The following is a 23,263-nucleotide window of genomic DNA, read 5'->3' on the forward strand; positions in this document are numbered from 1 at the left end:
GGTCTGAGGTATGCGTCGAACTGGGATACTTCGTTTAGTCGCCGAAAGTCATTGCAAAATCTTGTGGTGCCATCAGGTTTGGGCACCAGCATGATTGGGCTGGACCACTGACTGTGGGATTCTTCGATGATCCCCAACTCCAGCATTTTTTTTACTTCTGCTTTTATTTCCTCCCTTTTTGCCACTGGCACCCGATAGGGCCTCATTGTTACTCGGGCCCCAGGGTTCGTGACGATGTGGTGATATGTCTCGGTCGTTTGACCCGGTTTTATCAAGAACACATCTTGGTTCCGGAAGATCATCTCAGACACCTCATTCTTCTGGTCTGGTGTTAAATTGGGAGACACTCTCACCTGTTTGGAAGGCTTGTTTTCCTGGGTTAGGTCTTTTTGGGCCGTTGTGCATGCCTCTTGTGCATGCCAGGGTTTCAGAAGGTTAACGTGATAAATCTGTTCTTGTTTTCTGCATCCTGGCTGCCGCACCTTGTAGGTTACTTCCCCCACTGGTTCAACCACCTCATAGGGCCCCTGCCATTAGGCCAGAAGCTTGCTTTCTGCCGTGGGTACCAACACCATAACCTGATCCCCTGGTTGGAACTGTCGCACTTTTGCCTGGTGATTGTAATGGGTTCACTGGGCCTCCTGTGCCTTCTCCAAATGTTCCCGTACAATAGGGGTAACCCGGGCTATCTGGTCTTGCATCTGCATTACATGCTCTATTATATTTCTCCCCTCATTGGGTTCCTCTTCCCAGATCTCTTCGGCGATATCTAGTATGCCACGGGGGTGACGCCCGTATAATAACTTGAAGGGGGAAAACCCAGTTGAGGCCTGTGGTACCTCCCAGATAGCGAACATAAGGTAGGGTAGTAGGGTGTCCCAATCCTTCCCATCCCGACTTACCACCTTCCTTAGCATAGCCTTGAGGGTTCGGTTAAACCTTTCTACCAACCCATCAGTCTGTGGATGGTAGTCCGAAGTTCTCAGGGTATGTATATGGAGCAGCGTACAGAGGTCCTTCATTAGCTTCGACATAAATGGGGTTCCTTGGTCGGTTAATATCTCCTTTGGTAGCCCCATTCGGGCAAAGATCCCCACCAGCTCTTTGGCTATAGTTTTAGAGGCCGTGTTCCGCAGCGGGACAGCTTCTGGGTAGCGAGTAGCATAGTCCAAAACAAGTATATATTGGTGGCCCCGAGCCGTCTTCTCCAGGGGTCCCAGTAGGTCCATGGCTATTCGCTTGAAGGGGACCTCTATGATGGGAAAGGGTACTAAAGGTGCCCTCAAGTGGGGACAGGGACTGTGCAGCTGACACTCCGGGCAGGAGGCACAGTACCTCCGCACTTCTTCATGTACTCCGGGCCAGAAGAACCGTCATAGGACTCGTGCCAGGGTCTTCTCTACCCCCAAATGCCCCCCAAAAAGATGAGTATGAGCAAGACTTAATACAGCGTTCTGATGTTTTTGAGGTACTAGGATCTGCTGTACCTTCTGCCCCTGTACTGGTGCAACCCGGTATAAGAGATACTTCTTCATTATGAAGTAGGGTCTTGGTCCCTGGGTTTTTCCTTCCACGGGGACCCCATCTATTTCAGTCACCTCCTTCCTAATGTTGTCATACCTTGGGTCTTCTGCCTGGTCCTGTCCAAAATTTCCTCTCCCAGGGCTAATCTGCCCAAGATCTAGGGGCCCAGTCTCTGTTGCCGCTACTGGTTCAGAAGCATTAGGGTGGGGGGGTCAGACTCAGGTGCTTCTCCCTCCTGCGTAGCCTCCTCTTCAGCTGCGCGGGTCCGCCTATCTACAAGAGCGACCCTCTGGCTTTGGGTCAGTATTCAGGTTCCCAAGGCCTTAGCTCCCCTTCTTTCCCTTTTTGTCTTTCTACCTGTAGTAGTCTCGGCCGAGGTTCGGCCCTCAGCAGGGCTGTGGGGTATCCCACCGCCTCGCTCTAGTCCGCCGGCAGTCCTGGCCCGGCGGCAGTCTGGGATAACGGACACACGGTTAGGGGGCTCAGGCCCGTAAGCAGGGGCTGAGCCAATAGGTCCGAAAAGAGCCCCGAGCCCTCAATCAGGGCGGGGCAGTAATCACGCAGTCTGGGCTCCGGCCCTCAAGCAGGGGCTGAGGCAACGTCTATAGCAGCCCAGGCCCTAGGTCAGGGCGGCGCAGCAAGCAAATAGTCAGTCAGAAACCCAGGCGTTTAAGCAGGGGCTGGGTCAGGGTTTGTAGCAGGTCCCAGCCTCTCTAGGCCAGGGAAAGGGGGGGAGTCTGCCACCCAAGGGGTGGGTGGCAGGGGGGACGCAGGCCCTCCCACTCCACTGTGTCCCAGCCCGGGGCTCTAGTAGCGGCGGAAACCCGCTGCTGTCAGTGGGGATCCTGGTCGCAACACACTGACATCGGCTCTGGCAGTGCAGCAGCCAGACTGGGATCGGCTGCCCCCGGGCTACTTCCACACTCCCCCTTGTATGGTACCTGGGCCGTCCTAGTGTCCTCGGTGCTCTCCACCAGCATCGGCTCCTCAGGGTACCGGGCAAAGGGCAGGCTCGGCTCCTCCTCGGGGTAGCTGGCACGGGGCAGGCTTGGCCACTCCTCCTCAGGGTAGTGGGCGAGAGGTAGGCTCGGCAGGCCTGGTAAGTCAGCAGGCTGGTCGTGGCCTGCAGCTGTCTCCCAAGCGGGAGCTCGGCCAGAGACGTCTGCTCTCTCCACCGGCGTGGGCTCCACTGAGCTCTGCGAATGGGCTTTTATACTTCCGGGTTGGCACCGTGACCTCTGAGGGGCGGGTGCCGGACCCGGTGGCTCCGCCCACCTAGGGGAGGTTCTGCCCTCAGCGGGACTGTGGGGTATCCCACCGCCTCGCTACACTACCCTGTCTGGGAGTGGAGAACAAATCTGGGGATATTTCAGAGACGATTGGGGGTTGACAGTCTGCTGTGGATGCCTCATCAATTTTAGGGTCCCCATCTTTCTCCAATTCCCCTACTGGGAGTAAGTTTCCAAACCCTGGGAAGTCCCTCCCTATGAGCACCGGGTATGGGAGTTTAGGGACTACACCTGCTGCTACCTCAGTAGTGTTCCCTTGGATCTCGATTTTTACTGGGATGGTGGGGTAGTAACTAACTGTCCCATGGACGCATGTTATCCCCGTACATTTAGCCTGCAGCAGCTGACCACGAGCTTCCCTGAGATAAGCGTGATAGCACTCCCCGACTCAACCAGTGCCGTGGTCCCTACCCAATTTAGTTTCACTGGTCTGGTATACATATGTGGGGTTAGTGAGACCCCCACAAGGTGGATTAGGGAGCATGGATCTACCCAGTTCCCCAGGTTACACTGCATAGGCTCCTCAGCATTGGGACATTGTGCAGCTATGTGTCCCCACTCCCCGCAGGCATAACATCTGTATGGAGCCTAGGCGTTCCCCGGTCTCTTGGTTTGGGCAGTCTAACATCACGATCCTCTTCTCCCTCAGTGCTCCGATTCTTTGTGGCCACTAATGGGCCTTCAGCCTCTCTCTTTTTCCACCTGGGCCCTTCTGGTGGCCCAGTCACCCAAACTTTAGGGCTTGGTGCTGCTAGTTTAACCTGGGGTGCCTCTTCCTTAACTGGTCGGGTCAGCTCCCTCGCTGTCCTTTGCCTCTCTACCAGGGCGACAACCTCATCATAGGTGGGTGGTTCATTCTGGATTACCCAGGCACGAAGGTCTGGTGGTAGTCCCCTCATGTATCGGTCGATGACCAGAACCGCTAGTATCTCTTCCGGACTCTGGGACTCTGTTTGCAACCACTTTCGTGTGAGATGCATGAGGTCATACAATTGGGACCGCGGGGTTTTGTCTTCCTGGTACCTCCAACTGTGATACTGCTGGGCCCACACTTCTGTCGTTACCCCAGATCTGGCCAGGATCTCTGCTTTCAGCTGGGGGTAGTCTGCCTGTCATAACTATAAAGGGAAGGGTAACAGCTCTCCTGTGTACAGTACTATAAAATCTCTCCTGGCCAGAGACTCCAAAATCCTTTTACCTGTAAAAGGTTAAGAAGCTCAGGTAACCTGGCTGACACCTGACCCAAAGGACCAATAAGGGGTCAAGATACTTTCAAATCTTGGGGGTGGGGAAGGCTTTTGTTTGTGCTCTTTGTTTGGGAGGTTGTTCGCTCTTGGGACTGAGAGGGACCAGACATCAATCCAGGTTCTCCAAATCTTTCTGAACAAGTCTCTCATATTTCAAACTTGTAAGTAAACAGCCAGGCAAGGCGTGTTAGTTTATCTTTGTTTTTTCAACTTGTAAATGTACCTTTTGCTAGAGTGTTTATCTCTGTTTGCTGTACTTTGAACCTAAGGCTAGAGGGGGGTCTTCTGAGCTCTTTAAGTTTGATTACCCTGTAAAGTTATTTTTCCATCCTGATTTTACAGAGATGATTTTTACCTTTTTCTTTAATTAAAAGCCTTCTTTTTAAGAACCCGATTGATTTTTCCTTGTTTTTAGATCCAAGGGGGTTGGATCTTGATCCACCAGGAATTGGTGGGAGGAAGGAGGGGGGATGGTTAATTTCTCCTTGTTTTAAGATCCAAGGGGTTTGGATCTGTATTCACCAGGGAATTGGTGAAGAGTCTCTCAAGGCTACCCAGGGAAGGGAATTAGCACATTGGGAGTGGTGGCAGCGGACTAGATCTAAGCTGGTAGTTAAGCTTAGAAGTTTTCATGCAGGCCCCCACATTTGTACCCTAAAGTTCAGAGTGGGGAAGCAGCCTTGATACTGCCGCAGCCTCTTCAGGCAGATCATGGTAGGCCTTCTGGGCCTCCCCACACAGGAATGGGGCAAGGATGCCAGACCACTGATCTCGAGGCCAGGCCTCCCGTAGGGCTGTCCTCTCAACAGCCAGAAGGTATTCCTCTACATCATCCTCCCGTGTCATTTTCTGCAGCCAATGGCTGGCCCGTATGAGCCGCATCCCATCATGGCCGCGATTCAGCTCTGTAAGGGACTTTACCTGGTTTACCAGTTCCCGCAACATAGCTCGGTCTTGAGCAGCCTGGTCCATCAGCAGGCGATTAGTCTCTTGCTGCAGCCGCACTGCCTCCTGTTGGGCGGCTGCCTGGACACGGGTAGCCTCCTGCTGGGCCGCTGTAGCTTGTATCAGTGCCTGCACTACATCATCCATTGTGGTGAAAAAAAAAAAAAACCTCTCCCTTTTTTTTTTTTGTTTGTTTAAATCACCCTCCTTCTTCCACCGCGCTGTGCACCCCAAGATCCCACTGCTGACACCAGTGTGACAAAGTGCCTCCTCTATCTTGGTGGGTCCTGTGCTTATTGGCGGATTTTTTTGCCTCAGAGATTCACCATGTGGGTTGGGGAACAGCCCAGAGACCTTCCCCTCTGGGAGAACCCACAGTCCAGGTCAATTGGGAGGTTTGGGGGAAACCCGGGCCTGCCCTCTACTCTGGATTCCAGCCCAGGGCCCTGTGGACTGCAGCTGTCTATAGTGCCTCCTGTAACAGCTGCATGACAGCTACAACTCCCTTGGCTACATCCCCATGGCCTTCTCCAAACACCTTCCTTATTCTCACCACAGGACCTTCCTCCTGGTGTCTGATAACGCTTGTGCTCCTCAGTCCTCCAGCAGCATTCACTCTCAGCTCCTTGTGCCTCTTGCTCCCAGCTCCTCGCACTCCCACCACAAACTGAAGTGAGCTCCTTTTTAAAACCCAGGTGCCCTGATTAGCCTGCCTTAATTGATTCTAGAAGCTTCTTCTTAATTGGCTCCAGGTGTCCTATTTAGCCTGCCTGCCTTAACTGGTTCTAGCAGGTTCCTGATTACTCTAGTGCAGCCCCTGCTCTGGTCACTCAGGGAACAGAAAACTACTCATCCAGTGACCAGAATATTTGCCCTCTACCAGACTCCTGTACCCCACTGGTCTGGGTCTGTCACACCTGATATTCTATGATTCTATTATGGCCTGGATTACTGGAGTATCAGAGGCACCAACACTGGCTGGCTATGTGATCTTCCAGTTGATGTGGACTTCCCGCATATCACTTTGCCAAGACATTGTTTATCTTGCATCCAAGGGTTGAAAACGGACCCCTAAATCCTTTTGCCTTGTACTGACAATTAGACACTTGACAGAATCCTCTCAAGTTGTCTCCATGCTAAACAAACTGGGACACTGTCCATTGGAATACAGTGATTTGCCATGACATGAGCCTTGCTCAACTACAGCTTGTTCAAGGGTCTGATGAGGTTCCAGTGGACTTTACAAAGAAAGCTCCCAAAGTTCTATCTGGGCGTGGTACCACCCATCGTGCAAATAGAATAATGCTGCAGAGCTACGTCACTGAATCAACCCCAACATCAGGCAGAGCCCCACTGCCGAAAGGTGAGTGTATTCTCTTAAAACACCTCCTAGTTTTGCAATAGAGCAGTGCCACCAGAACAAGAGGCAAGGTTCCCAAAATCTGAGTCATGAAGCACATGCCCCATTAGAGGCTGACAGGTGCAGCGCAAACCAGGAACCAGCACTTAGAACTGAACTGGCAGACATTCTTATGAAGGCTCTCAATGCTGACTCATGGACACTTCCTGGCTGGACAAGTTTTCATATTGCTCTTCAACATGATTGTACTCTCGAGATGTCAGCTATCCATTACCTCCCAGGCATCGAGGCATGACCAACAGAGATGTCTACTGTGATGGGCTAGATCACAGAAACCCCCTTGGGAGTTGCCACCCGATGCGCCAAGACTACTTCTACCCCGCCTTCCCTGCCAGCTCGGGACCCCAGCACTCTGTCTTGCTGAGCCAGACACTCTCTTCTGCTCCAACAAAGACCCAGGGTCTGAATTACTTGCCCCAAAGCTGCAGGTTTACTTGAAAGTAGCTAACAGAAGTGTTCCTGTCTTTAACGCTCAGATGCCCAACTCCCAATGGGGTCTAAACCCAAATAAATCCGTTTTACCCTGTATAAAGCTTATGCAGGGTAAACTCATAAGTTGTTCGCCCTCTATAACACTGATAGAGAGATATGCACAGTTGTTTGCTCCCCCCGGGTATTAATACATACTCTGAGTTAATTAATAAGTAAAAAGTGATTTTATTAAATACCGAAAGTAGGATTTAAGTGGTTCCAAGTAGTAACAGACAGAACAAAGTAAATCACCAAGCAAAATAAAATAAAATGCGCAAATCTATGTCTAATCAAACTGAATACAGATAATCTCACCCTCAGAGATGCTTCAGTAAGTTTTTTCCTCAGACTGGACACCTTCCAGGCCTGGGCACAATTCTTTCCCTGGTACAGCTCTTGTTCCAGCTCAGGTGGTAGCTCGGGGATTCTTCATGGTGGCTCCTCTCTTCCCTTTGTTCTGTTCCACCCCTTTATATATCTTTTGCATAAGGCGGGAACCCTTTGTCCCTCTCTGGGTTCCCACCCCCTCCTTCTCAATGGAAAGACACCAGGTTAAAGATGGATTCCAGTTCAGGTGACATGATCACATGATCACATGTCACTGCAAGACTTCATTGCCCACTTGCCAGCACACACGTATACAAGAAGACTTACAGGTAAAACACACCCATCTGCAGACAATAGTCCTGGTTAATGGGAGTCATCAAGATTCCAAACCACCATTAATGGCCCACACTTTGCATAATTACAATAGGCCCTCAGACTTATATTTCATATTTCTAGTTTCAGATACAAGAGTCGTACATTTATACAAATAGGATGATCACACTCATAGATTATAAGTTTTGTAATGATACCTTACGAGAGACCTTTTGCATGAAGCATATTCCAGTTACATTATATTCACTCATTAGCATATTTTTATAAAATTATATAGACTTGCAACGTCACATCTACTGTCTACATTGTTTTGAAACAAAGTATGTTTAATTTCAAGATGATCAGTTTGAAATTAAACATGTACTCTTGGTCTTTGATGGAAAGACAATGGCCAGACAAGACATTTGATAGTGTGGCTTGGCGAATTCCGTACCTGCATTTCATTTCTGTGTGTCTGTGGCAAAAGATTTGTGGATGCAGGGACTTTGCAACATCTTGACAGAGTCAGAAGTTGTCACTCTAGGATCAGTCAGTGGTGTTCTAAGTGGTCACGATTAAAATCGCAGTATGAGAGCACACAAATTTCTGTATGAAAGCATGCAGTGTCTGAGATTCCTGACTTTTCTTAAATTGTCACCACTGGATAAAGCAGATGAATACCTAGAGGTCTTCAAAAAGATGAGGTGAGCATTCCCTATTGACTCATTTGATGTTCTGTGTAGAACAGTTTCCTACCCTCTTGCTAGTGCTGACGGTACTCTGGCAAAAACCAACAAATCAGCTCTGCTTAATCTTCATCAATCCAAAGGTGGACATTGCCTTATTGACCATGTTCCAGAGAATGGTGCAATAATGTTTGGTGGAGTGGCTGTCATCCAAGAACTATGTGATGGTCCTTCAACATTTGGTGAACCTGCAGACACCACTGTAATGTACACGATGAAGCTTGCAAGAATGTACAAGTGTACTTGTTTGGATGTCATCACAGATCAGTATCCCAATGTGAGCAGGGCTGGCTCTAGGTTTTTTGGTGCCCCAAGCAAAAAAATTTTTGGCTGCCCCCACTCCAGCCCTGGGCTCTCCCCCCCCCCCAACTGCACTCTCCTGCCGCCCCAGCCCTGGGTCACTGGTAACTCGCTCCCAGGGCGGGTCATTCAGCAGGAATTTTGGATGTGCACAGAACACAGACAGGATTGGTTCCCATACGGTTACAGAACTGCAGTAAAGTGGAACAATTTTCAGCTTGTGTGATTGGAGGATAACTGGATGCATATTATAAGACTGTCCTACATAAATGAGGAAAAGTTGAGGTGCCTTTATTATTCTTTTGTTCCATTCTTTGTTTCTATGGGGAATTTGCCAGTACACTATCACTGTCTTCCTTTTAAACAAATACAACTAAAACTAAAAAAAAAAAAGCAATGGCTGTTGAAAATAGCAATTCCAGTCCTAATAACCACTGGGAAGCATTTCTTGCTCAATTTATTCTACTTTTTCTACAGCAAGTTACAGTGGATCAGTATATTTGATTTGGGAGAAATGAAATAACAGCTGCCCAAACTGAGCTTGAGCACTCCTGAATTTTGAGGGTGTTCAAATCTGGAAGGCAGGTGCTAGATTCCCTTTCTGAATATTAGCTAAATCTGGAAAGGAAAAGTCAATTTCTGCTTCCATGGCTCAGAAGTGTAAATCCTCCTACGTGCCTGATACTGTATCTAAAGCTGCCCAGTCTAGTAGAGCCTCCCCTCCCTTACTTTTCATTTTAAATTCCAGTGGGATCCACGTATCCCGTGCTAGGCTTCAGATAGAGAGGTGCACTGTCTATTTAGTCCACCCAATTCTTTCTTTGGGGGAGAGCCCAGGGCTGGGACAGCAGGAGGTGCAGGGCGAGGGGAAGAGCCCAGGGCTGGGGCAGCAGGAGGTGCGGGTGGGGGGAGAGTCCAGGGCTGGGGTGGCAGGAGATGTGGGTGGGGGGAGAGTCCAGGGCTGGGGCTGCAGGGGAGTGCAGGTGGGGGCCAGAGCTGGGGCAGCAGGGGGTGTGGGCGGGGGAGAGTCCAGGGCTGGGGCAATACAGGGGTGCGGGGGGAGCCCAGAGCTGGGGTGGGGGGCGGCAAAAAACCTAGAGCTGGCTCTGTCCCTACCATTCACAGCAAGCTGCAGGTTTCAGTTCTATATTCCTTCCCCCTCCCTTTCCTGTTGCTAGTGGCTGAGGGAATGCTGGGAAATGTAGTTCTTTCCCTGCTCCAGGGCTGGCTCTATAGGCGGGGAGCTAACCAAGGAACTACAGCTCCCAGGGCCCCCTGTTGGTTCTCAGCTCCCATGCTGGATTCTTGCGCCCCTGCAAATGTGCCACCCCAAGCAACTGCTTGCTTTGCTGGTGCCTAGAGCCGGCCCTGAATGTGAGCATAAAAAATGTGGAACGGTCATGTTGAGCAGCTGGCGGTTCTCAAACTATACAAATCTATGGAAAGGCCCAGAAAACCCCCAGTCAGCGGAAGAAGTTTATTTCTTTCTGATTGCAACAGTAAGGAAGCACTTCCTAAATTCTTGTATACTGTGTGGAGAGATGCAGATTTACAAGCTGTAGGCAAGGACATCACTCTCTACATAGCCCATGGACAGGAATGTCACTGCCTGGCAGCGCAGGAGGGTTCAGTGACAGTCACAGATGTTGATGAATTCAGTTGTGACATGAAGAATACTACACACATGTATTTCATCATGTGAAACATGCAGCCAAGGGCGACTGGAATGTGAAAATTAGGAGCCCAGATCCAGATTCTGCAGTCATAAGCACCAATCTTAAGTCACTGCCAGTCAACTGGCTTTTCTTCACAAGTATTGGGATCAAAGCCACATGACTGAAGTGGAAAAAGTCACTTCAGCTCTAGGCCCACAGGTCTGTACCTCCCTTATTGGACTCCACACATTCACAGGATGTGATTTGGCAAGTGCCTTCTATGGGGAGGGAAAGAGACAGGCATTTGCTGTGGCCTCTGAGGGTTCTTGATGCTCTCACAGACCTTGGGGAAGATTTCACACTTCAAGACTCAACATTCCTTGTGCTTGAGTAATGTGTGTCCATCTGTATGGTCAAGCTCCAACACAGGATGTCTATGGGGTGTGATGCAAGATGTCCTGCCTGGCATTGTCTTCACTGCTTGAACAGAGCCTGCCATCACCATGTGATGCTCTACACCAGCACAGCAAGCAGGCAAATTACCAGCCTGCTCGAATGAGGCACAGGATGAATGCTCTTTCCCCTGCTGGCCATGGATGACATTTAATAAACAAGGAGCTTGCCCTCACCTGGATGACATGAGTCCAGCACCAGACAGTATGTTGCAGGCAGTGCATTGTCCAGTGGTGCTGGAACAGTTTTTAGAGTGGGGGTGCTGAGCTGCGCCCCCCACACACACACCTGTGTGTGCCCCTCACTGCCCCCTAGAGCTGGGACCAGGAGCAGGGCTGTGGCTTCAGGAGTGGGGGACAGAGATGGGGTAAAGGAGCCGAGGCTGGGGCCACAGCTGGAGGTGGGTGCAGAGCCCCAGGCTGGGGCCAGGAGCGGAGTCCCGGGTGCAGAGCTTGCAGCGGAGTCCCTGGGTGCAGGGCCTGCAGCAGAGCCCCCAGGCATGGGACTAGCAGCTGGGGCACAGGGCTGGCAGCGGAGTCCCTGGGTGCAGGGCCTGCAGTGGAGCCACTGGGCGTGGGGCTGGCAGCCAGAACCCTGGGCATGGGGCCAGCAGCCGGGACCCCATGCAAAACCTGGGGAAGCTGCAGCACCCCCTGCACCCCTAGTTCCTGCACCTATGGCATTGTCCCAGCAAGCATGTGAAATGTTAGACTGGGAGGGGTTCCTGTCTTGTTGCTGGACTTTCATGCACACACTATGTATAGAGTCAGAAGTGCAAGACCACTGGACCCACCACTCACAATGATGAAGTGTCCAATGAGAGTGAGTTTGATGAGTAGAATGCCATGACGGTCAGCCTGGGAAATAAAAATGTATTTTACTTGGTGTCACGGAGTCCCCGGGTGATGCTCTGGAACTGCTCCCCACAAAGCCAGTCAGGACTTTGGGGAGCCTCCTCTCCCTTGGAGCAGACCGTCTTCTGGGCAAGAAGCTTACACGGCTTCACCTCCTGGGTCTCTCCTGGGTGTATTCAGCATATGCCCCTCCGTGCACTTCCCACAGCGAGTCCGCCCAGACGGGGTCCTGGGGAAGCCAGAGGACCTGCACGCACCCCCACTTTGCAGTCAGACGTGAGACTCAGCCAGCCAGTAAAACAGAGGTTTATTAGATGACAGGAACGCGGTCTAAAACAGAGCTTTTAGGTCCAGAGAACTGGATTCCTCAGCTGGGTCCATTCTGGGGCCCAGCGAGTCAGACACCTCCGTCTGCCCTCACTCCTAGTCCCCAGCCAGCTCCAAACTGAGCCCCTCCTTCTCTGCTGAGTTCCTTTCCCAGGCTAGGAGGTCACCTGACCTCTTTGTTCTCCCACACCTTTAGCATCCCCTTGCAGGGGGGAAGGGCCTGGCCATTAGTTGCTAGGCAACAGAGGGTTGGCCAGAAACTGAGGCACACACACAGTATTCAGAGGAAACATTAAGAACAGTCCCACTTCATCACACTTGGAATTCAAAACAAGCACTGGATTTGAATAAGAAAATCAAATGTTGATTTATGTCAGTAATTAGTCAGTCCATACCAATCCAGATAAACTGTTATCTATACATACATATTTGAGAAAGAAATGCCATATGCAAGGGGATTCCAGTAAAAGGGTTTGTGTTTTACTTTTGTCAGTGCTGTTGCTGAGGAAAATATGCTGGTTGTCAACGAAAATAGTAATATTTTAGGTATTTACAAAATGCATCAGATGTATTTACATGTATCATTTCACTTAGTTGGTTGGCGTATAAATACTTCTCTTCAGGGTAAATGGTAACATAGTCTGGCCTACAGTGAAAGGTGAGTGCTGCTGAGAAAAATAAATGGGAGAGGGAGGGTTATACAGTACTATACAGATCTATACTTATTACCAAAAGATAAACATGGTAATTTATTGCAAATTAGCTGTTAGACTGATGTCTGTAGAAAATATTGATGTATAGAACATCCCAGTAGGGCAAGAATTTTTAGTTCTTTAGCATATTTTATTGCCCACAAATACTAACAGATAAAAGAATTTTCACCCAAATGAGCTATTTGCAATATTTTTTCTTGTACATGACTTCTGAGTTGCTCAATCCATTGTCTTGCCTTTAATATACTTCCATATACATTTCAATCATTTTCAGCTAATTTGGGATTTTACAGGGTTAACATTAATGAAGTTGTGAACAAGAACTTTGTTGGTGTAGTGTCAAAATTAGTAACTCTGGATAGGGTGACCAGATGTCCCAATTTTATAGGCACAGTCCCGATTTTTGGGTCTTTTTCGGTAGGCTCCGATTACCCCCCACCCTGTCCCGATTTTTCACACTTGTTGTCTGGTCACCCTAACTCTGGATGTGCCATGACAGAAAACTTCAGGGTTTCTTGTAGAGAACGTTTAACAACAAAGCCTCAGTGATTATTGGCTATATAACTCTGCAGAGAGTAAGTAGGATCCCTGTTGCCAGAATGAAATTCATTTTCTAAGTACAATAATGAGCCTCACCATGTGGCCTAAAATGGGCTGAGCACCAATTGGGTCTGACTCTTCCATTTTAGATTCTCTCTCACTCTAACTCTCTGTTTTAATAATGTTCTCAGCCCCATCCCACCAACCATCAATTTCAAGGATTTTTTTGAAAATTCTGAACAGTAATTTATTATGTTCCAGATTCTGTATGGCCCCTACCCAGCCGCCTAGTGAGTGGAAGAGGGAGGCAGTGGCACAGCTTGTTTGCATCACACGTATGACTTAGGCCCCAGTCCTATGAACACTTGCATAGCTGAGGAGCTTTACACAGCAAAGTGGTCCCGTTATTCACATACAATAACATCTGTAGGATCAAACCCTTCATGCCTCAGAAGCCGTTTCTCTGAGAAGGACGTGTCCAGAGTTGTGTTAACACTGGGGATATATTTTATGCTTGTGTCTAACAATTCATTTCACTCTTCAAAATACCTTAATAAAGTTCAAATATTAGATATACTTTCCTTAAAACATTGTTAAACGCTTTCCAGTATTGCCAACCCCAAAAGTTCAAAAATCATGTCAGAATCCAAATAGCCAGGAGATTGTCCAAAATCCATTAGATTTTTTAAAAAATATTAAATTGTGGGTGTTTCCCCCACCCCGTCTTTTGATTTGCAGACTTCCTCTGTGTGCGTGAGTGTGTGTGTGTGTGTGTGTGTGTGTGTGTGTGTGAGAGAGAGAGAGAGAGAGAGAGAGAGAGAATTACCATGGTGCTGATTCTCACAAATTTATTGTAATTTTGGCCCCCATGGCAGCAACTCGTGCTTGAGCACTCAACTGAGCTTGGGGGCCCTCTTGTGCTGGGCACTCTGCAGACAGAGACAGTCCCTGCCCACACCCCGGCAGAAGTGCCGGGCAGGTGGAGCGGGTCAGGGCACAGGGGTGCCCATTTTTCTGGGAGCCCCCAGTTGGCCGGGGTCCCTGGGCATGGGCCCCATTGACCCAATGGCTAATCTGTCACTGACTAGATGGAAGAACTTTTACTCCCTGCTGAACTGGGCAGGATTCAGACTTGTGCCCAACAGACAGAAGGCTCTGTAGCTTCTTAGCCATGCCCTGAGGCAGCCAGTCCCCAGAAGCTCTCATGTTGCACCTTTGAGAACGAGGCTGCTTTCTGAAATCACGTTCTGCCCATGGTGGAGCTGACACAGGCAGGGTCTGCCACATGTTGCGGTCAGGCTCGGACACACTGTGCACTACAGTGTCTACCAGTTCTTAAAGAGACAGCGCTCATGAACAAGACAAACGCTGAAACAAACATTAAGACAACAACCAAATTAATCTCTCAACGTGTTTTCCAAAATAAAAGCATCCCACCCATTATAGTCAACCTTAAGCTCCTTATACTAATTTTTGTACATATCTATTTTTCACACACACCCAAAATCATAGGCAGGGTTTAAACCCAAAACTTTCTAATCCACAGTAATGCCAGGGATGATATGCTGTTATTTCCCACATAGACTGGCTTATACAGGGAAACAGAACATGCACATTGTCAGTGGGTCACACAGCTACTTAAGAGACAGCAGTAAAATGTTGGGCATGAGGATTCCACATTTGTATTCCTGGCTGTAGAAGCAGAGCATAGCCTTGTGGTTAAGAACATGAGAACGGCCTTACTGGGTCAGACCAAAGGTCCATCCAGCCCAGTATCCTGTCTTCTGACAGTGGCCAATGCCAGGTGCCCCAGAGGGAGTGAATCTAACAGGTAATGATCAAGTGATCTCTCTCCTGCCATCCATCTCCACCCTCTGACAAACAGAGGCTACCTTACCCATCCTGGCTAATAGCCATTAATGGACTTAACCTCCATGGATTTATCCATTTCTCTTTTAAACCCTGTTATAGTCCTTGCCTTCACAACCTCCTCAGGCAAGGAGTTCCACAGGTTGACTGTGCACTGTGTGAAGAACTTCCTTTTATTTGTTTTAAACCTGCTGCCCATTAATTTCATTTGGTGGCCCCTAGTTCTTATATTATATGAACAAGTAAATAACTTTTCCTTAAAAAACGACAAAGAGTCCTGTGGCACCTTATAGACTAATAGAAGTATTGGAGCGTAAGCTTTCGTGGGTGAATAACCACTTCGTCAGACGCAGCAAATAACTTTTCCTTATTCACTTTCTCCACACCACTCATGATTTTATATACCTCTATCATATCCCGCATTAGTCTCCTCTTTTTCAAGCTGAAAAGTCCTAGCCTGTTTAATCTCTCCTCATATGGGACCTGTTCCAAACCCCTAATCATTTTAGTTGCCCTTCTCTGAACTTTTTCTAATGCCAGTATATCTTTTTTGAAATGAGGAGACCACATCCGTACACAGTATTCAAGATGTGGGCGTACCATGGATTTATATAAGGGCAATAAGATATTCTCTGTCTTATTCTCTATCCCTTTTTGAATAATTCCTAACATCCTGTTTGCTTTTTTGACTGCTGCTGCACACTGCATGGATGTCTTCAGAGAACTATCCACAATGACTCCAAGATCTCTTTCCTGATTAGTTGTAGCTAAATTAGCCCCCATCATATTGTATGTATAGTTGGGGTTATTTTTCCAATGTGCATTACTTTACATTTATTCACATTAAATTTCATTTGCCATTTTGTTGCCCAATTACTTAGTTTTGTGAGATCTTTTTGAAGTTCTTCACAGTCTGCTTTGGTCTTAACTATCTTGAGCAGTTTAGTATCATCTGCAAACTTTGCCACCTCACTGTTTACCCCTTTCTCCAGATCATTTATGAATAAATTGAATAGGATTGGTCCTAGGACTGACCCTTGGGGAACACCACTAGTTACCCCTCTCCATTCTGAAAATTTACCATTTATTCCTATGCTTTGTTCCCTGTCTTTTAACCAGTTCTCAATCCATGAAAGGCTCTTCCCTCTTATTCCATGACAACTTAATTTACGTAAGAGTCTTTGGTGAGGGACCTTGTCAAAGGCTTTCTGTAAATCTAAGTACACTATGTCCACTGGATCCCCCTTGTGCACGTTTGTTGACCCCTTCAAAGAACTCTAATAGATTAATAAGACATGATTTCCCTTTACAGAAACCATGTTGACTTTTGCCAAAGAAGTTATGTTCTTCTATGTGTCTGACAATTTTATTCTTTACTATTGTTTCAACTAATTTGCCTGGTACCGACGTTAGACTGTAATTGCCGGGGTCACCTCTAGAGCTCTTTTTAAATATTGGCAGTACATTAGCTATCTTCCAGTCATTGGATACAGAAGCTGATTTAAAGGACAGGTTACAAACCATAGTTAATAGTTCCACACTTTCACATTTGAGTTCTTTCAGAACTCTTGGGTGAATGCCATCTGGTGACTTGTTACTGTTAACAAGCATGGTCACACAGCATGGTCACATGTAGAAATGCCCAATTTCGATTTGTCTCTAGGGATTGAATCCAGGGCTCTGGATGTAAACATATGAGCCCAAGCTGCTAAACAGGGCACCTCTGTTAGCATGAGGACAGTAGCAGAGGCCTACATCTCTTTACATGCTCTATCCATTAGAGCATGTGACAGAGCAACATTGGGTCAGTGTCAGTTACACAAGTACATCATTTCACATAATTCTTCTGAAAGGTGATGAAGCAAAGCATATGAAACGTGGCTCTGGTATATTAGAAATGTAGATTCTGTTCCCCACTCTGCCAGAAGTAACCTCAGATGTGAGGAAGAGCTCTGTATAAGCTTGAAAGCTTGTCTCTCACTAACAGGAGTTGGTCCAATAAAAGATATTATCTCACACACCTTGTCTCTCTGAAGTAACCTCAGTTATTTGTAAAAGCTAGGCTTCATAATAAGGAATAGTAATGGTACAGAAGTATTAACAACCACCAGTGGAAGAGCTAGGCCTAGACCTCGGTCTCCTGTCTTATAGCTCAGGGAACCATCTCTAGGCTACAGGACATTAGCTGAGGGGAAGAAACTATTGAGCTATCTGTAGCACATAAAAACTTGCCCCTGCAACAGGGGACAAACTCCTGAGAGTTGGCAACACTTGTTTCTTTAATGAATATGAATGTGAGTACAGATCTACAGCTGTACCTTACTGATGGGGAAACTGTCAATTGAATTCTAAATGGACAAGTGAATTGAAAACTGAATTTTTCCTTAATCTGACATAAAATATATTTTTATTTCTAGTCTAGGTCAAAGTAAATTATGGTAAGATGCCCTAAATGACATTGCCAGTGCTGTAGCCAGGAAAAAGTGAGCGTCCCAATTCAGTTCTAACCTTTTTCTCTGAATACTTTACAATTTGTTACACTTCATCTGTAGCATGTTTTCTAAGGCTGATTTATGGTGTAGCTGTCATATAAATTACTTTGATGTTAAATTGCTGCTTACCATGCACAGAGCAGGACCACACCATGGGACCATTTCAGGTGCAGAAAGTTATACATTTGAATGTTTAAGCACACAACTTTCACATTCTCTCAAAATACTTTTGTATGGAATTTCCAGCCGTTTTGTTTGTTTGTTAAGGACAGGAAAGGGGGAGAAAAGTCAACAGAAAGAGCCACAGCATTCCAGGGCTTTGCAACTCTGCTGCCATGCAAAAAAGTGGAACTAGTGCACATACATTTCATAATTTAGAACCATATGGACAGAGGCCACCAGAACCCAGATGCCTTGACTCAGCATCCCAGGTCCTAAGGAAAACACCCCCCTTAAACTTTATTAGATATTTGTGCATTAAGAGATCTGATTTCAGCATCTGGCACCTGGCACTAGCTACATTTATTTCAATACTGTTCCAATTAAGCAGCAGTTCTTACCTTTAACTATCATTAGGCTAAACTGGCTTCCTGGGAGACATCCCATTATAGTAGAACTTGAACTGAAGAGACTGTAATAATATTTCACTTTTATAGACACAGAGCACCCTGCTATTAATTGATTTATCTCGTTAGACTGACCTCACACTTGGTAAAGCAACCCCCATCCTTTCATGTATTTTTATACCTGCTCCTGTATTTTTCACTTCATGCATCTGATGAAGTGGGCTGTAGCCCACGAAAGCTTATGCCCAAATGAATTTCTTAGTCTCTAAGATGCCACAAGGACTTCTCATTGTTTTTTCTCTAAGCACTGCTTCATTTGTATTAGGAGAGAGAGATCTTCCAGAGACTTAACATTTGCTCCTGATATCCAGGCATTCAAATTTTTTACAATGTGGTAGGCATGTCAGGAAAATGCCACGTCTGGTTTCTACCTTAGGGCTCTGAACTGCTGACAGGCATGCTCAGGTGTTAGCCCCATTCTAATTCTGGCCTTTTGTTTTAAAAGTTCGTACGCATTCATGTGTTCTTTAGGCATTTCAGCTGCCACCTCTGCTAAGGGTCCACTGAGTTGTGGTCTCAGCTCCACCATATACTGGTTTGTAGGGATGTTGTACCCAAGGCAGGCCCTTTCAAAATTTTCTAAGAAGGCCTCTGTATCATCGCCTGCCTTGTATGTCTGAGAATGGCGAACCGCGGCCACAGGGAGCTGAGGGGCTCCATGCCTGCAGATGCTCCAAGTAAACAAAATGTCCCGACCCGCCAGCAGCTTTTACCCTGATGGCCGGGAGCCAAAGTTTGCCGACCCATTTATTGATGTCAATACTGCAGTCTTTTAAAGTTGCAAAGGCTTTGTTTAAACTAGATTGGCTTTAAAGGAATACTAAAAGAGCAGTGCTGCAGAACTGCATGACATTTGACCCATGCATTTCACAAAATGCTACGCCTTACAAGCCAATCAGAAAAATACAATTAACTATAGTACTATAGCACTGGTGTTAGTCCGCTACTGTGTAATTTGATCTCTTCATGCATTTCTACCATTGGACCTCATAAGTCTCGAGCCAATATGAAAATATAATGTGCAGAATCGATGACATCTCTAATAAAATTGAAATAGCCTGTTATCCCCACAGACATGCCAATATACAGGGCTCTTTAAAATAAACAAAGAACAATAATAATTTGACAGTGATAAAGCAGGTGACATTCCTATATAAAGTCCTACTAAATCTATAACTACAATAATAATAATCTATTTTCATACTAGTATTTAAAATGAAGAACGGTGAAATTAAATTGGCTTCCTGGGAGACATCCCATTATGGGTCTGCTTATCACACAGCGTTCAAACTTAAAGTTGTTGAATATGCAGAAGCAAACAATAATTGCGCCGCTGGTCATGAATTCTGTATCAATGAGAAGCAAGTAAGAGAATGGCGAAAAAATAAAACAACACTAAAAGACATGCCAAGAAGCAAGAAAAAATGTCCAACAAGGTGCACTTCATTTCCTGACTTGGAGAAAGATCTCAATAATTGGGTTGTTGAATGTCGACAAAATGGGTACATTGTCACTAGAACTGGAATTCATCTGTGTGCTCTGCAAATGTCGAAAGATGACAAATACAAGTCAGTAAAGCCGTCAATGTTTGTTGCATCAGCGGGTTGGTGTACTCGCTTCATCAGCCGTCATGGTCTCTGTCTTCGGCAGTGAACAAAGATAGCGCAGAAGCTGCCGAGAGATCTGGAAGAAAAAAATCAAATCTTTCCAAAGGTTTATTATAAAATATCAAAAGGAATATGCATATGAACTGTCACAAATAGGAAATATGGACAAAACACTGATGACATTCGATCTCTTGAGCAACAGAACGGAAACTGGTGTTGGTGGAAAAACAGTTTTAATTAAAACCACTGGCCATGAAAAAATCTATTTTACAGTGGTTGTATCGTGTTTGGCAAATGGATCAAAGCTCCCTCCTGTTGTTATTTTTAAAAGAGAAACCTTGCCTAAAAACATGAAATTTCCTGCTGGTGTCATCATACGTGCATACAAAAAGGGATGGATAGATGAAAGTGGGACTGTTGAATGGCTGGAAAAAGTGTGGAATAAGAGACCAGGAGCACTTTTCAAGAAACCAGCTATGCTCGTTTAGGACATGTCAGGGCACACAAGATGGATGAGGTGAAAAATGTGACCAAAAATATGAAAACTACTTTGGCTGTAATACCTGGAGGCTTAACTTCAGTTCTATAACCACTTGATGTCTGCCTGAACAAACAGTTTAAAGACAGGCTACGCAAAATGTGGTCTGAATGGATGTGCACAGGCATGGCGACGTTGACAAAAGGCGGGAATCTTAAGAAGCCCGAAATCAATCTGGTTGCCCAGTGGATCAAGGACATGTGGGTGTCCATTCCCTCGGAAATGATAGAAAAATCATTTAGGAAATGCTGTATCAGCAATGCACTCGACGGGTCAGAAGATGATGCCATATTTGATCATGACACAACAGAGGCGGATGATGAGAAGGAATCTGAGTCTGAGGATGACACTGCCGACATCTACGATGACAATGCAGGTGCAGCTGTGACTGAAGCTGAGTTTAATGAACTGTTTGGTGAATCAGAGACTGCGTCAGACTTTGAAGGATTTTAAGACTTTTTAAAGTCTCATATTGTTCTAAGTTAGTTGTTTTAAATATCCATTTACTGATTTTAAATATTGACTGTAATTTTGAAGGTAATTACAGATTTGTTCTGTTATTATTATAACAACAACAGATTTTTTGTTAGATTACATTAAAATAATTCTAGCAAAACTTTTGAGTGTTTCTTGTGATGTCAGCTTTTAAAATATAGCAGGGGTTGGCAAACGTTGGCTCCCGGCCAGTCGGGTAAGCCGCTGGCAGGTCGGGACATTTTGTTTACCTGGAGCGTTCACAGGCATGGAGCCCCTCAGCTCCCAGTGGCCGCGGTTTGCCATTCCCAGCCAATGGGAGCTGCAGGAAGTGGTGCGCCGATTGGCTGGGAACGGCAAACTACGACCACTGAGAGCTGAGGGGCTCCGTGCCTGTGAACGCTCCAGGTAGACAAAACGTCCAGGCCCACTAGAGGCTTATCCTAATGGACCAGGAGCCAAAGTTTGCCAGCCCCTGAGATATAGGGTCGGCTTATGAAAGAGTCATACGGTTTTTGCTATTTTTACCTAACCATCTCGGGGGGGTCGGCTTATAAACGAACGGGCTAATGAACGAGTATATACAGTATATGTGCATATATTTCTGCCTCAACAAATAATGCAATTGCAAACAAAAAGAATTCTTTTTTATCAATCACAGTTGTGTTTTGTTTTTTAAGGTTTTTTATTTGTTATTCAAAGAAAAAATGTAAAGTGAAACCTCAACATTAAGGTAAAGATAATATTAACAAAATGTCAATTTCTTGTGTGGGCTTTTTATAAACTTGTTTGCTCTTTTGAATATCGTTATAAGAATGTGATTGCAAAAATGTTTAAAAATAACAATTTATGCATAAAGCTAACAAAACAATTTCAACAGGTTTCCACATTTTCAACAGGTTTCTACCTTTGGCTCCCAAACACAACAAAGCATCATGAAAGTTTAATACCCTTAAAGTATTTGCATGGACCTGTATTTAAAATGTATTTTGGTTTAATTTTATAGTTGGTTTAATTTTATACGCTTTTCTTGTGTTATGTTATGTTAATGGGAAGCCGTGGTTGTTAAAGTTAGTGCTTCTAAACAGTTAAGAAGCATGAAGTTGGTATCACAAGCAAATTAACTCTAAAAAGCTTGTTAAAATTATGTTACTAACTCTTTTGCTGAAACAAAGTGTTCAGCAAGGGAAAGCAATACACCTTCTCATGGAAGATTGTGAGCATTTATTTTAGCCGTTAAGCATTACATTTAGTATAAAATATTAGTAATGCACCTTAAATGAAAATGAATGTCTACACAACAATTGCAAAAGTACAGCTTGTGTTATAAAAGACTCAGTCCCTATTACATTGTTCCTATTACATTGTAAACAAACTAAGTAAAACTTTGTATTAAGTTTGGGTTACTGAAAACAAAAAACAAAAAAGGAAAACAAAAACTTTACTATGTTAACTGACAAAAGTTGTATCCCACCGACCAAAGACACCAGAAAATATCACACCCTGAAGACACCAGAAAATATCAGTATACAGTGAAGAAACCCCCAAGCATCAAGAAAAGAAAAATTAAGTGCTTTATAAATAAGAGACTGGTCAAATACACCTCTATCTACCATATATGGACAATTAAGTTAACAATCAGCTAAAAACCACTAGCTGGACCAGGATAAACTGTCTTTTAATTTCCACTTGGTTACTGTGTAAAACAACTGTATTATTGCTGAACTACTGTATTATCATTGTACTGCTGTATTATTGCTGTATTGTATTATTGCTGTACAACATGTACAATGTGCATAGCCTTGGCTAAACTGTTTAACCAACACACAGGTAAAAATCAACAAATGAATGGCAGCAAACAACATGAAGGCAAGGAGAAACAAATTGGTTAAAAAAAATTGTTACACAATAACTACAAATTAGATAAATAAATTGCCTGTTAGTACTGGTCACAATTTGGGTCAGTGACACTGCATCCTAACTGAGTCACATGTTATTCAAAACAATTTTGTTCAGTGCCTGGGTACCAATACTACATCCTGACTCAGCAATATTTGATAAACTGGTTACTGTCCATTCAGTAGGTTATCTGGAAGACAGCATCTATAAAAAACAACTGGATCTACATCAACTACTGGTGCATCACAGAGCAGTTCAACCAATGGAACAGAGAAGCTAGCCACTTCTGTTTCCTGCCCAGTGAAACTTACCAGAGTGTGACAACCAGCAGTAATCTATAACATGAATGAACAGTACTGTGTAGTAACTAATTACAATAGATTTATATATAAAGGCCTCAGTGGTAGTGTCACTACTCCAAATTTCTGTTTTACTTATATATATAGCACTGTGGGACACATTATCACAATCCCTATCCCAGTATTTCAAAATAGCCTACTACTAATAATGATAGAGATAGTAACTGTAATTGCCCTGATAAAAGTGGGTTGCTATCTGCAGTACCACGAGGGCCAAACTACAACAACAGATTGGAAAAGAATTGTTATGGTTGGATATAAAGTGCTGTTATATGT

Source organism: Chrysemys picta, chromosome 23 (genome assembly GCF_011386835.1).
Source record: "Chrysemys picta bellii isolate R12L10 chromosome 23, ASM1138683v2, whole genome shotgun sequence".
NCBI classification, from domain to species: Eukaryota; Metazoa; Chordata; order Testudines; family Emydidae; genus Chrysemys; species Chrysemys picta.